Below are 12,145 nucleotides of genomic sequence, written 5' to 3'. Positions count from 1 at the left end.
CAGACGCGAGGTGGGCGGGGAGACGTGCCCGGAAATGGGCGGGGGGAGGGCGTGGCCAGGGTGTGACGGCTGGGTCTGGACTTTGGATACCCGGAATTGGCTACCGGAGGCGCCGGGTCGTAGGCCTGGGGAAGCGAGGTGGGTGCCTTCAGGGTCCTAAGAGTCGGGCCTGGCACGACACTGTATGGAAGATGTGTCTTCGTGTTCTTAACATCCATGACTGCTCATAGTAAAGTATTGTAAATGCAAAGAACTAAAGACACCACGCGTTCCTCAGAGCCAAAGTTAATTTCTAGGGAGTCTTAACATTTGTTTTCTCAGGAGTGGGATCTTTGCACATGGTTTGGAGTTGTTAGGGCGGAAATTGCACGGGCTATGCCATTCCTCCAGCCCATGTCGCCTTGGTGGGTTCCAGGTGAGCTTTTTCCCTGTCACTCAACAGCTGGAGCTGTGTTTCACTGGGCCAGAGAGGGCTTCAGGACAGAGCCCCCGGCCCCAGCTCCGATCCAGAGTGGCCCAGGCTGGGAGGATCTCGGGTTGAGTATTGAGGCTGATCACTGAGGCTGGGAGTCCTCTCCTTGAGCGTTTGTGGCTGTGGGGGAACTCTGGGGGGGTGACTGGCTCTGGGAGTTGGGTTGGCTGGCACACTCAGGTGTACATGCCACAGGTGCACATAGGATTTTTGTACATGATTGTCGTTAACAGAGTTCCAAGAGAGTATTCCCAATAATTAGTCAAAAACCGGGCATTGGGCTGGGAATGTGGCTCAGTGGTAGAGTGCTTGCCTCACATGCATAAAGCCCTGGGTTCAATTCCTTTATACCACATAAACCGAAAAAAAAAAAAAAAAAGCTGGAAGTGGCACAAGAGTGCTAGCCTTGAGCAAAAGAAGCTCAGAGACAGTGACCAGGCCCTGAGTTCAAGCCTTATGACTGGACCAAAAAAAAAAAAAGAAAGAAAGAAAGAGCATTGTGTTCAAGCTTGGAATCCTAGTATTCTGGTTGGGGAGGTGAAGCAGGATGTTCTCCAGTTCCTAGCCAGCCTGAGCTTATTTAGTGTGACTCCATCTCAAAAAAAGAAAGAAAGAAATGAAAGAAGAGAGAGGAAGGGAGGGAATTCACAAAACTTTTTAGCTTCCACTGGGATGCTTGTATGTTGCGCCCAAGTTCCCCCTCCCCGCTCCTGGTCATGGGGCTTGAACTCAGGGTCTGGGCACTATCCCTGAGCTCTTTTTCTCAAGGCTAGTACTCTACCACTTTGAGCCACAGCTCCCTTTTCAGTTGATATTTTTATTATTATAAGTGAGATATATTTTATTTGAATCATTTTGCCTTGTGGGACCTATTTGGGACAGCAACTATTCTACAATACTGATTCATACTAATTATTAATTATAGAATAAATTGTTAATACAAATATTAAAAACTGATCTTTTTGAAGATGATTAAATGTATTTGAACATTCCTTTCTTTTGGGGGTAAAAGAAAACTAGTATTTTTCTTTCTATGGAAACACTTCCAAGATTAACATGTTATCCACACTTTCTTCTGTGGACCAGAAACCAGCTACTGTAACATAGCTGACAAACTGGGTAAATTCACCTAACAGAAATTGGTTCTCTCACAAGTTGCAAAGACTATAAATCTGAAATCAAGTGGCCAAACAGCCAGCCCACTTTGAAGTCTCTAGGGAAGAACTTCCCTGTCTCTTCCTTAAAAAAAAAAAAAAAAAAAAAGTACGTTAATTGCAGCATAGAGACCCTGGCCTGGCCCGAAGTACCCATAGGCAAAGATTAAAAAAAAAAAACATTATTTCCAAACATCCTGCCTATGCCCCTCCCCTGATACTTCTAGTTCCTCAAATTCCAACTTTTTGATTACCCAGAGGCATTTGCAAATAACCTGATTAGGAATTAACGACGAATTAGAATGTGTCCTGATCCAACCAACAAAAAGTTACCTTACAAAACACCTAATCAACAGGGTATGGTGGACTATAATCCTAGCTATTTTGGAGGCTGAGATCTGAGAGTCATAGTATAAAGCCAGATTGGCTACAAAGTCCATGAGATTCTCTCTCCAGATAACCAGCAAAAAATCAGAACTGGAGTTGTTCAAGTGATATTACACTAACTTTGATCAAAAAAGGTCAGGTACAGAATCTAGGCCCTGAGTACCAGGACTGGCACAAACAACAACAACCACAAAACTATTCTAGGGACAATCAACCAGAACACAGTTCAGGGTATTAAAAAATTCCTAGACTCGGGCTGGGAATGTGGCTTAGTTGCAGGAGTGCCTACCTAGCATGCATGGATTCGATTCCTCAGTACCACTTAAACAGAAAAAGCCAGAAGTGGCACTGTGACTCAAGAGCTAGAATGCTAGCCTTGAACAAAAGAACCTCAGGACGTTGCCCAGGCCCCAAGTTCACTCCCCAGGATTGGCAAAAAACAAAACAAAACAATAACAACAAAAACCTTAGACTTAACTACCTGGAGAGAGAGCTGCATCAACCCTTCACTGATTTATTTATTTTCTAAATAAAGTTCTTCACATTCATTCATCATTGTCAGCAGGGGGCAGTATCGCTGAAACACTAGTAAACATCTGCTACAGGGAAGCAACCCTAGTGGTCCCAGCTATAGAGTTAAAAGGACTGTGATAACAACCCATTCTGCCCATCTTGAAGAAACTCACTAGGTCCAAGTGTTTGCCATCAGTCCTGAAGTTGGCTTTATTTATTATTTATTTATTTTCTGTTGTGGGACCTGAACTCTGGGCCTGGGCACTGTCCCTGAGCTCTTCAGCTCAAGGCTAGCACTCTATCACTTGAACTATAGTGCCACTTTGGCTTTTTCTGCTTATGTGATGCTGAGAAATTGAACCTAAGGCAAGCACTCTATCACTGAGCCATCTTCCCAGCCCCTGAAGTCAGCTTTTTAACTGCAGTATTCAATTCCCTGCCTCTTTCTAACTTGGCCTACTTGTTTGTAACTCCTGTATGAGCCTGTGTGTGTGTGTGTGTGTGTGTGTGTGTGTGTGTGTGTGTGTGTGTAACTCCTGTATGAGCCTGTGTGTGTGTGTGTGTGTGTGTGTGTGTGTGTGTGTGTGTGTGTGTGTGTGTAAGCCAGTGATGATAGCCTTCTGATTAGAATAGGGAAGAATCTCAACTTGGAGCTTAAGCTCCAGGCCTGGTCTCTATCCCTGATCTCTTTTGCTCAAGGCTAGATAGAGTTCTGTCACTTTGAGCCACAGCTACACTTCTGGCTTTTTTTTGTTTGTTTTTTGCTTGTTTGTTTGTATGGTCTCCTCAGGTTTTCTGTTGATTTAGTGGAGATAAGAGTCTCACACACTGGTCTGCCCCTGAACTGCTTGTCTGGCTCTGAACTACGATCTTCAGATCTTAGATTCCTGAGTAGCTAGGATTACAAGTGTGAGCCACCGGCTCCTGGCTCCACTTCTGTTTTTTTGAGTAGTTAAATGGAAATAAGAGTCTTACAGGGACTTTTCTGCTGGGGCTAGCTAGCTTCTAACCATGATCCCGAGATCTCAGCCTCCTGAGTAACTAGGATTGCAGGCATGAGCCACTGGCACCTGGCTCAGGGCAGTTTTTGATTGGGTGAGGTTGGGGGTACACATGCACATGCACATATATATGTTTCTGGGGCTTGAACTCAGGGCCTGAATGTTGTCCCTAAGATTTTTTGCTCAAAACTAGAACTCTACCACTTGAGCCTCCGTTCTACTTTCTGCTTTTTTGGTAGTTAATTGAAGAGTCTCCTGGACTTCCCTGCCTGGGCAGGCTTCAAACCAAAATCCTCAGATCAAACCAAGTTCCCCCTTTGTAGCTAGGATTATAGGCATGAGCCACTGGTGCCAGGCTCGATGCAGATTTGACTAGCATTTCCCTGATCAACAAGACCATTCAACATTATTTCATGTATTTATTGGCCATTTATATTTCTTCAATTAAAAGACCTACATTCAGTTCATTTGCACATTTACTGACTGGGTTATTTGTTATTTTGTTGTTTACTTATTTTTCTTCAGTTCTTCATGTGTTCTTGATATTAATCACCTGCCTGATAATATCTGGCAAAGTGGGGGGGGAGGGGGGTATGATTGGGTGGGGGGGAGGGGGGAGGCAAAAAAAAAAAATATCTGGCAAAGATTTTCTCCCATTCTGCAGGCTGTCTTTATTTTGTTTATTGTTCTCTTTGCTGTACAGAAGCAAATTTCAGACATTCCCAGTTGTTAAATCCTGTCATTTCCTGAGCTATTAGAGTCCTATTCAGAAAGTCTGCTTATGACTTTCCTAGACGGGCTGGCTTTGAACTTCCATCCTCAGATCTCAGCTTTCTGAACAGGTAGGCTTACAGACAGACATGAGCTGCCAGTGCTCAGCTGTTCTCTTCCTTTTGTTGTCAGATTCTCCCAGGGATTTCTCTGAGCTGGAGGGAAGCCAGAACACCAGTAGTCTCCATAATGTCCTTTAGTTCTCTGAGCAACATTCGTCGATAGCTTTGGTCACCAGCCTGTATCTGGCTCCACGGGACCCCATATTGTCCACAGTGGTTCCTCTCATACCAGACCTTTTCCTGAGAACAGCAATTTGCTCCATTTTGATGTAAGTACTGAGCAGAGTGACTGCATTGTGTTTGTGCAATCATACAACTACCTTCTGTCCAGTGCAAACCAGTCTGTCAACTGATAAATTACACAACAAATGAAACGTCTCCATCTATGAAATTATCAACACATGACACATCACATGTGCTTTTCAAACTTACATTTTAAAAATCCCCAAACCCTTCATCTATTAGAAAGAATATGATGTCATTTGCAGGGAAATGGGTGGACCTAGGGGAAAAATTTTTTTTTGGTCAGTTGTGGGGCTTGAACTCTGGGCCTAGGCACTGTCCTTCAGCTTTTCAGCTCAAGGCTAGCACTCTGTCACTTGAGCCACAGTGCCACTTCTGGTTTTCTGAGTGGTTTATTGGAGCTAAGAGTCTCACAGCCTTTCCTGCCTGGCTGACCTTGAAAAGTGATCCTCAGATCTCAGCCTCCTGAGTAGCTAGAGCCACCAGCACCTGGCCGGACCTAGAAAAAAATTTAAGTGAAGTAAATCAGGCTCAGAATGAGCCTGAGTTAACTTATATGTGAAAATTAGAACTAAATTAGAAACATACATATAACATATACAGGGTTATATGTATACATACATAAATTTGACAAAAGGATTGTATAGTTAGGGAAGGAGTCCAATGGTATAATTCCTTTGAACAACTAGTGAACTTTTTTTTTGGGGGGGGGGTTTGGTTGTGGGGCCTGAACTCTGGGCCTGGACACTGTCCCTCAGCTCTTCAGCTCAAGGCTAGCTCTCTACCACTTGAGTCACAACGCCACTCTGGCTTTTTTTCTTTTTGCTTATGTGGTGCTGAGGAATCAAACCCAGGGCCTCATGCATGCAAGGCAAACGCTCTACCACTGAGCCACCTTCCCAGCCCCAGTGAACTATTTTTTTAAAAAAGAATATTGAAACATGTTTTAGAGGAACAACAAAAGAGGGATACGCAAATGGAGAGAGGAAGGCTGAGTATATAACATTCATTATATTTAATGTATACTATGTAAAAATTGAACTAAGTTGAGGGTGGATGGAATGGAAAAAGATGGGGGAAAATGATGGAAGGTGTGACATTGATAAAAATGCATTGTTAGGTGTGTGTGTGTGTGTGTGTGTGTGTGTGTGTGTGTGTGTGTGTGTGTCTGTCTGTCTGTCTGTCTGTCTGTCTGTGTGCCTGTGTGTATGCCAGTCCTGGGGCTTGAACTTGGGGCCTGGACACTATCCCTGAGCTTTTGTGCTTAAGGCTAGTGTTTTACTGTTTTGAGCCACAGTGCTATTTCCAGCTTTTGGGTAGTTAATTGGAAATAAGAGTCTCACGTCTCAACAGATGCTGGCAGAGATGTGTCCAACTACACTGTTGGTAGAAATATAAACTGGTTCAACCACTCTGGAAAGCAATATGGAGGTTCCTCAAAAGACTAACATAGAGCTCCCCTATGATCCAGCAATCCCACTCCTGGGCATTTACCCAATCACAAGGAAGGCCACACTAAAGCTACCAGCACAACCATGTTCATTGAAGATGAACATCATCTAAGATATGGAACCAACCGAGATGCCCCTCAGTAGATTAATAAATCAAGAAAATGTGGTAGATATACACAATGGAATTCTGTGCTTCTATCAGAAAGAATGACATCACCCATTTGTAAGGAAATGGAAAGACTTGAAAAAAAAATTAAGTGAAATAAGCCAGACCTAAAGACACATAGGCTCCATGGTTTCCGTCATTTATATTTGTTTGTTTGTTTTTTGGGGGGGTCCAGTCGTGGGCCTGAACTCTGGGCCTTGGTGCTGTCCCTCAGCTCTTCACCTCAAGGCTAGCACTCTACCACTTGAGCCACAGCTCCACTTCCAGCTTTTTTTTCCTGCTTACATGGTGCTAAGGAATGGAACCCAGGGCCTCATGCATGCAAGCGCTCTACCACTGAACCACCTTCCCAGCCCCTCCCTCATTTGTAATAATTAGCATATGTCTAGGATAGCCCTAACAGAGGATCACAATAGCTCAATAGCTATGTACATATGACTATATAAAATTATTCTAATCAAAATGAACTCTAAAATATGGAAATGAGGGTTTGTTTGTTTTTTTTAATGTACCATGTGAAGTAATTTCTTTTTTCTCTCATTTTTTCCCCTTTGGTTTATCCCTTTTTGTCACTGTTTTTTATTTTGGTACCCTATGTCTTGTTTATATGTTTATCTGATTTGGGAAAAGGAAGGGGAATCACAAAATGGTGAGACAAAAGGCAAAGGGTGAACCAAAGCAACAGTGATACTCACAAGACACTATGTTGGAAATGAACTTCACAACTTGGGGGAAAGGTAGTGGTTGGGGAGGAGGGAAAGTGGGAGAAAATGAGGGAGGGGGTAACAGTGTTGGACAAGAAATGTACTCATTACCTTACTTATGTAACTGTAACCCCTCTATACATCACCTTTACAACAAAAGTAAACTAAATTTAAAAAAGAAAAGAGTCTCACATCTCAACTCTCTCCTGCCTCCTGCCGCAGCTGGCTTTGAACTAGTCCTCGTGGCCCAGGCCCATACCGACCAGGCAAATCACAGGTATGTATGGACTTGTTTGATGTACTGGCAGAGCAATCCACCTAAGCCCAGCTGTAAACATCCCATTGTGGGCCCAATTGAAAAGCCCCCACCTTTCATTAACTTCTGCCTCCTTGCTCAGACCTCATATAAAAACCCAGCTCCTGTCCAAACTCTCAGGCACAATCTCCAAACCCGCAGGAAGGTCTGTGCCCCTCATGCCCCAGGCATCATACATGCTAGGCAAGCACTCTACCATTGAGCCACCTTCCCAGGCCCAAGCGCTTTTTCTTTTTTCCAGTCCTGGGGCTTAAACTCTGGGCCTGGGTGCTGTCCCCGAGCTACTTTTGCTCAAGGCTAGAAGCTCTACCACTTGAGCTATAGCACCACTAATGGTTTTTTCTGGGTAATGTGGTACTGAAAAATTGAACCCAGGGCTTTGTGCATGTTAGCAAGCACTCTACCACTAAGCTAACTTCCCAGCCCATATCAGCACTTTTTTATTTTGTCGGTCTTGGTGCTTGAACTCTGGGCCTGGGTGCTGTCCCCTGAGCTGCTTTTGCTCAAGGATAGGGTTCTACCACTTGAGCCATAGCACCATTTCCAGTTTTCTGGTGGTTTATTGGAGATAAGAGTTTCACGGCCTTTTCTGCCTGGGCTGGCTTTGAACCATGATCCTCAGATCTCAGTAGCTAGGATTAAAGGTGTGAGCCATCAGCTCCCAGCATATCAGCACTTTTTAAAAGTTTCCTTGGTGTGTTTCCAAGACCTAGTTCTAGGCTACTCCTAAGGAATATACTTATCACCACTAGATGGCGACAGAGTCCCCAACAAAAGCCTTAGCCCAACCCTTGGGATAAAAATCAATATTCCTCTTTATTTTGAATTTGAGTAAGAACAGCATATCAGCTGCAATTCATAGTCATATAACATTTGCAATATAAAAAACACCAACTCCAATATTATACTTCTCAGAGCTAATCTGATGTGACAGATACAAGATGCTTTAAAAAATAGATTTTTGGGTTGGGAAGGTGACTCAGTGGTAGAGTGCTTGCCTTGCATGCATGAGGCCCTGAGTTCAATTCCTCAGCACCACAAAAGCAGAAAAAACCGGAAATGGCGCTGTGGCTCAAGTGGTAGAGCGCTAGCCTTGAGCTGAAGAGCTGAGGAACAGCGCCCAGGTCCAGAGTTCAGGCCAAAAAAAAAAAAAGATTTTATAGCCAGGTATCAGTGGTTCACTCCTGTAATCCTAACTACTTAGGAAGCTGAGATCTGATTATTATGGTTCACAACCAGCCCAGGCAGGAAAGTCTGTGAGACTCTTATCTCCAATAGGAGATACCAAAAAGCCAGGGATGGTGCTGTCGCTCAAAGAGCTAGAGCACTAGTCTTTTTTTTTTTTTTTTTTTTTTTTTTTTTTTGGGGGGTCCGGTCGTGGGGCCTGAACTCTGGGCCTGGGCGCTGTCCCTCAGCTCTTCAGCTCAAGGCTAGCACTCTACCACTTGAGCCACAGTGCCACTTCCGGCTTTTTTCTTTTTTCTTATGTGGTGCTGCGGAATCGAACCCAGGGCCTCAGGCATGCAAGGCACGCACTCTACCACCTGGCCATCTTCCCAGCCCTAGAGCACTAGTCTTGAGCACAAAAGCTCAGGGACAGTTCCTAGGCCCTGAGTTCAAGCCCCAGGACTGGCACAAAAAAAAAAAAAAATTCTAGTTATTTCTAATCCTGTCTTTAAAAAATGACTTTAGGCATAAAAATTGTAAACATTGCTGTAACAAGCATCAGTATGCCCTTATTTCCCAAACTGAAAATATAGAATATATTCATAATCTTCTAGGTATGTTTCCCATCTCAAATTTCCTAGCCTGTCTTTTCTATTCTAAAATGTCTAAGTTTACATGTATGATCACATGTGTATAGGATCTATAACCAGGAGTTTTAAGCCATAGCCCAACAGGAGTTCCAGAATGTCAAGTCCAATCACTCCCCAGCACACCAAATAGCAATGCTGGGCACAGAAAGGAGCTTCATCACTCACTATAGAATGGCAAAATAAGCATGTCAGCTCATCTTGGGGGAACAGACTTAGGTGTAAAATGAGGAAGATTATAACACAGTCTCAGGTAAAGTATGGCCTGGCAGATCACTGTTCCGGAAGACTCTGCATCAGAGGTCCAGGGTTCAGGAGAAGTTGCTGTTGCTGTAACTTGAGAGAAGCAATCTGGTCATGATGACAAAGTCATTGGGAGACAGTGTGTACTTTTTCTTCTTCTTTTTATTAATGTTAAATAGTATGTTGATTTGAAAGTGAAAAGAAAGCCATTAAAAGAAGTATGACTCTACCTGGAGAGAAGCTTGAAAGAGGAGACCAAAGAACTCTCTGAGAGTGAGGTTTTTTTTGTTACTTTGGGTTTTTTTTGCCTGTCCTGGGTTTGAACTCAGGGCTCAAACACTGTCCCTGAGCCTCTTTGTGCTCAAAGCTAGTACTCTTCCACTTGAGCTACAGCTCTACTTATAGCTTTTTCTAAGTAGTTTATTGGAGACATGAGCTACCTGCTCCTGACTCAGAAAGTGGCTTTATAGCACATGATTCCTACTATATCAGTTGTACTCTTGTCATAAGACATTTATCAATATGTGTGTCCTTCCTGGATTCCAGAGTGATTGTAGAGGCTCAGAGTTCAGAAGACAGATATAAGTGCAGACAAGAATGCCAAGCTGTTAGACTTTGCTAACTGATGGAGGGGTTGGCTTCAATCGTGATACTTTGTATGTAAATGTCACCAAAAAAAAATCTCCCTTGAACAACTAATGTATGCTGATCTAAAAGAAAAAGTTCAGATAGCAGTGAATGTGTTGAGTCTGGTGAGTGGTATTCTGTATTGATTCTAGTTTCCCCTGGGAGGGCATCATCTCATCAAAAACTGTGATTGGGCCCAGTACTGGTAATTAATGCTTGTAATCCTAGCTACTCAAGAGGCTGAGATCTGAGGATTTCAGTTAGAAGCCAGCAGGGCATGAAAGTCCCCAGGAGACTCTTAGCTCCAATTAACCACCAGAAAACTGGAAGTAGGGCTGTGGCTCAAGTGGTAGAACACTAGGCTTGAGCAAAAAACCTTAGGGACAGCACCCAGGCCTGGCGTTCAAGTGCCATGACTGACCAAAACCAAACCAAACCAACAACTGTGATTAGGGCTGAAATTTTACCTGATAAGTTAGCCTATCAAGGTTTCATGGACCCTAGTGCAGAAAGAGTCTCCTGCACTATGAAAGATAATTACTATTCACCATCCATAATAGTGATCATCTTAGCAGCAACATTTGACCCTGTCCCAGAGACTCAGCACCCAGGGTAAAAGTGGGAAGTGATAGTTGTAACTCAATTGGTTTCCATTGCATGAAAGGATCTCAGAGTTTGAGGAACACACATCTCTTATACTAGGCAATAAGCATGTTAACAAAACAATAAACAAAAAACCCTGCAATTAGTACTTAAACTACTTTGGGTCCCACAAATTACCTAAAGGCAAGAGAAAATCATGGCATCCTTACCAGATGTTTTTCATCTGTTCTTTGCTCTGAATCCTTCACGTTGCAGCCACCTGTATCCAAAAAGGACAGAACCGATAACACCTTTACATGAAGGGATGGAGAAAATTGCCCCTAAGGAAAGGAGCAGGACACTCTCCACAGGACAGGACTCTGTCCAGGCAACAATGATTTGTTTATCCTGACCTGACTTCTGCTCAAGTAATGTCAATGACAACAACTCCTGAACCTATGCCAGAGCAAGGACTGAGATAATGACCAACCAGCCCACAATGTAACTGGGGCTGTTGAATGCATACCTGCCACTTCCTGCCCTAATTATTTTTCTATGTAAACCCAAGGCTTATGCCTCATCTCTGGCAGAAAAAGATGATGGGTAAAAGCAGATGGCAGAAGGGTGAGTGGGCTGAAGTCATTACTTTGTTTCTTCCTATGGTATGCTTGGGCTTTGTAATACCGATCTCCTTTATCTGCCTTTTACTACTACTCATCTCTTTAGTTGTGGTACTGGAGTCAGTGGCCAGTCCTGACTTAAGGAAACCCAGCATTTGGGGCCGGAGGCCTAAAACTATGGTTTCAAGCTGGCTTTGTTCCCACCTGCCCCACAGAACAGGCACCAAAGGGAGATGCGGTTTCTCCAAAATAATATCCCAAGTGATATGGTGGAGGAAGTAAGGATGGAATATAATATTTGACTTGGATCGTATAAAATGGATAATGAATGATTTTAAGATATAAATGTAACTGCTCTCTGTGGCTAAGACTTCCCTGGTAACTAGCTATTGTAGCTACTGTAACTCTGTTTCTGCTGCTTTCTGAACAATGCATGTCCCAACCCAGCTGAGCCCTCACCACCCTTTGTTCTATTCCCCAGCCGCCCACCAGCAAAACCTTGGAGGGAAATTTGAACTTAAGGTGTGAATTTCCTGAAACCATCATTGACTAAAACCACCAACTAACCTCCCCCTTTTCCCTGCAGTAGCCAAAAATGCTTAAAGGCCAACATGTACTGGTGCTCTGGGCCATTTCCTGGGATTCCCGACTTCAGTCCTGCCACGTCAGTACTTTTCGTTCAATAAAATCTTTTACATTTTCACTGCAGACTAAGTGGTCTCACTGCACCTCCCCACTGCACCAAGATCCTAAGAAAGATGTCTAGAAACAAAGGCAGCCAGAGCTCCTCTCCACAACACCAGAACTGGTTCTCAATATACTTTAGCCACTAATCATCCTCACTATCATGACTTTTGAATTATATGAGTTTTCAATTAAATAAAGCCTTGGTAAAATGTGTCTCCTGTCAAATCCAACTCTTTTTGTATTTCCTTACCTTTACATTTAGCCTCAAGGCAAGGTAAAAAGTAAAATTTACATTAGACCTACCCAAGATGTTTCTCTAAGCTGAGAACTTT

The 12,145-nt window shown here is 43.4% G+C and overlaps 1 long non-coding RNA gene across 1 annotated transcript; it reads left to right on the top strand.

Annotated features, from left to right (window-relative positions):
- Positions 1-56: 56 nt before the first annotated feature.
- On the top strand, positions 57-11,829 carry LOC122121319. The gene is made up of 4 exons (XR_006149921.1): positions 57-138; positions 4,431-4,629; positions 7,147-7,201; positions 10,783-11,829. It is a non-coding gene; the product is annotated as an uncharacterized LOC122121319 (long non-coding RNA).
- The last annotated feature ends 316 nt before the right edge of the window (positions 11,830-12,145 follow it).

Source organism: Dipodomys spectabilis, unplaced genomic scaffold (genome assembly GCF_019054845.1).
Source record: "Dipodomys spectabilis isolate Male_0828 unplaced genomic scaffold, ASM1905484v1 ptg000187l, whole genome shotgun sequence".
NCBI lineage: Eukaryota > Metazoa > Chordata > Mammalia > Rodentia > Heteromyidae > Dipodomys > Dipodomys spectabilis.
Note: the sequence above shows the minus strand (reverse complement) of the source record. Positions and strands in the feature narration are given on the sequence as shown.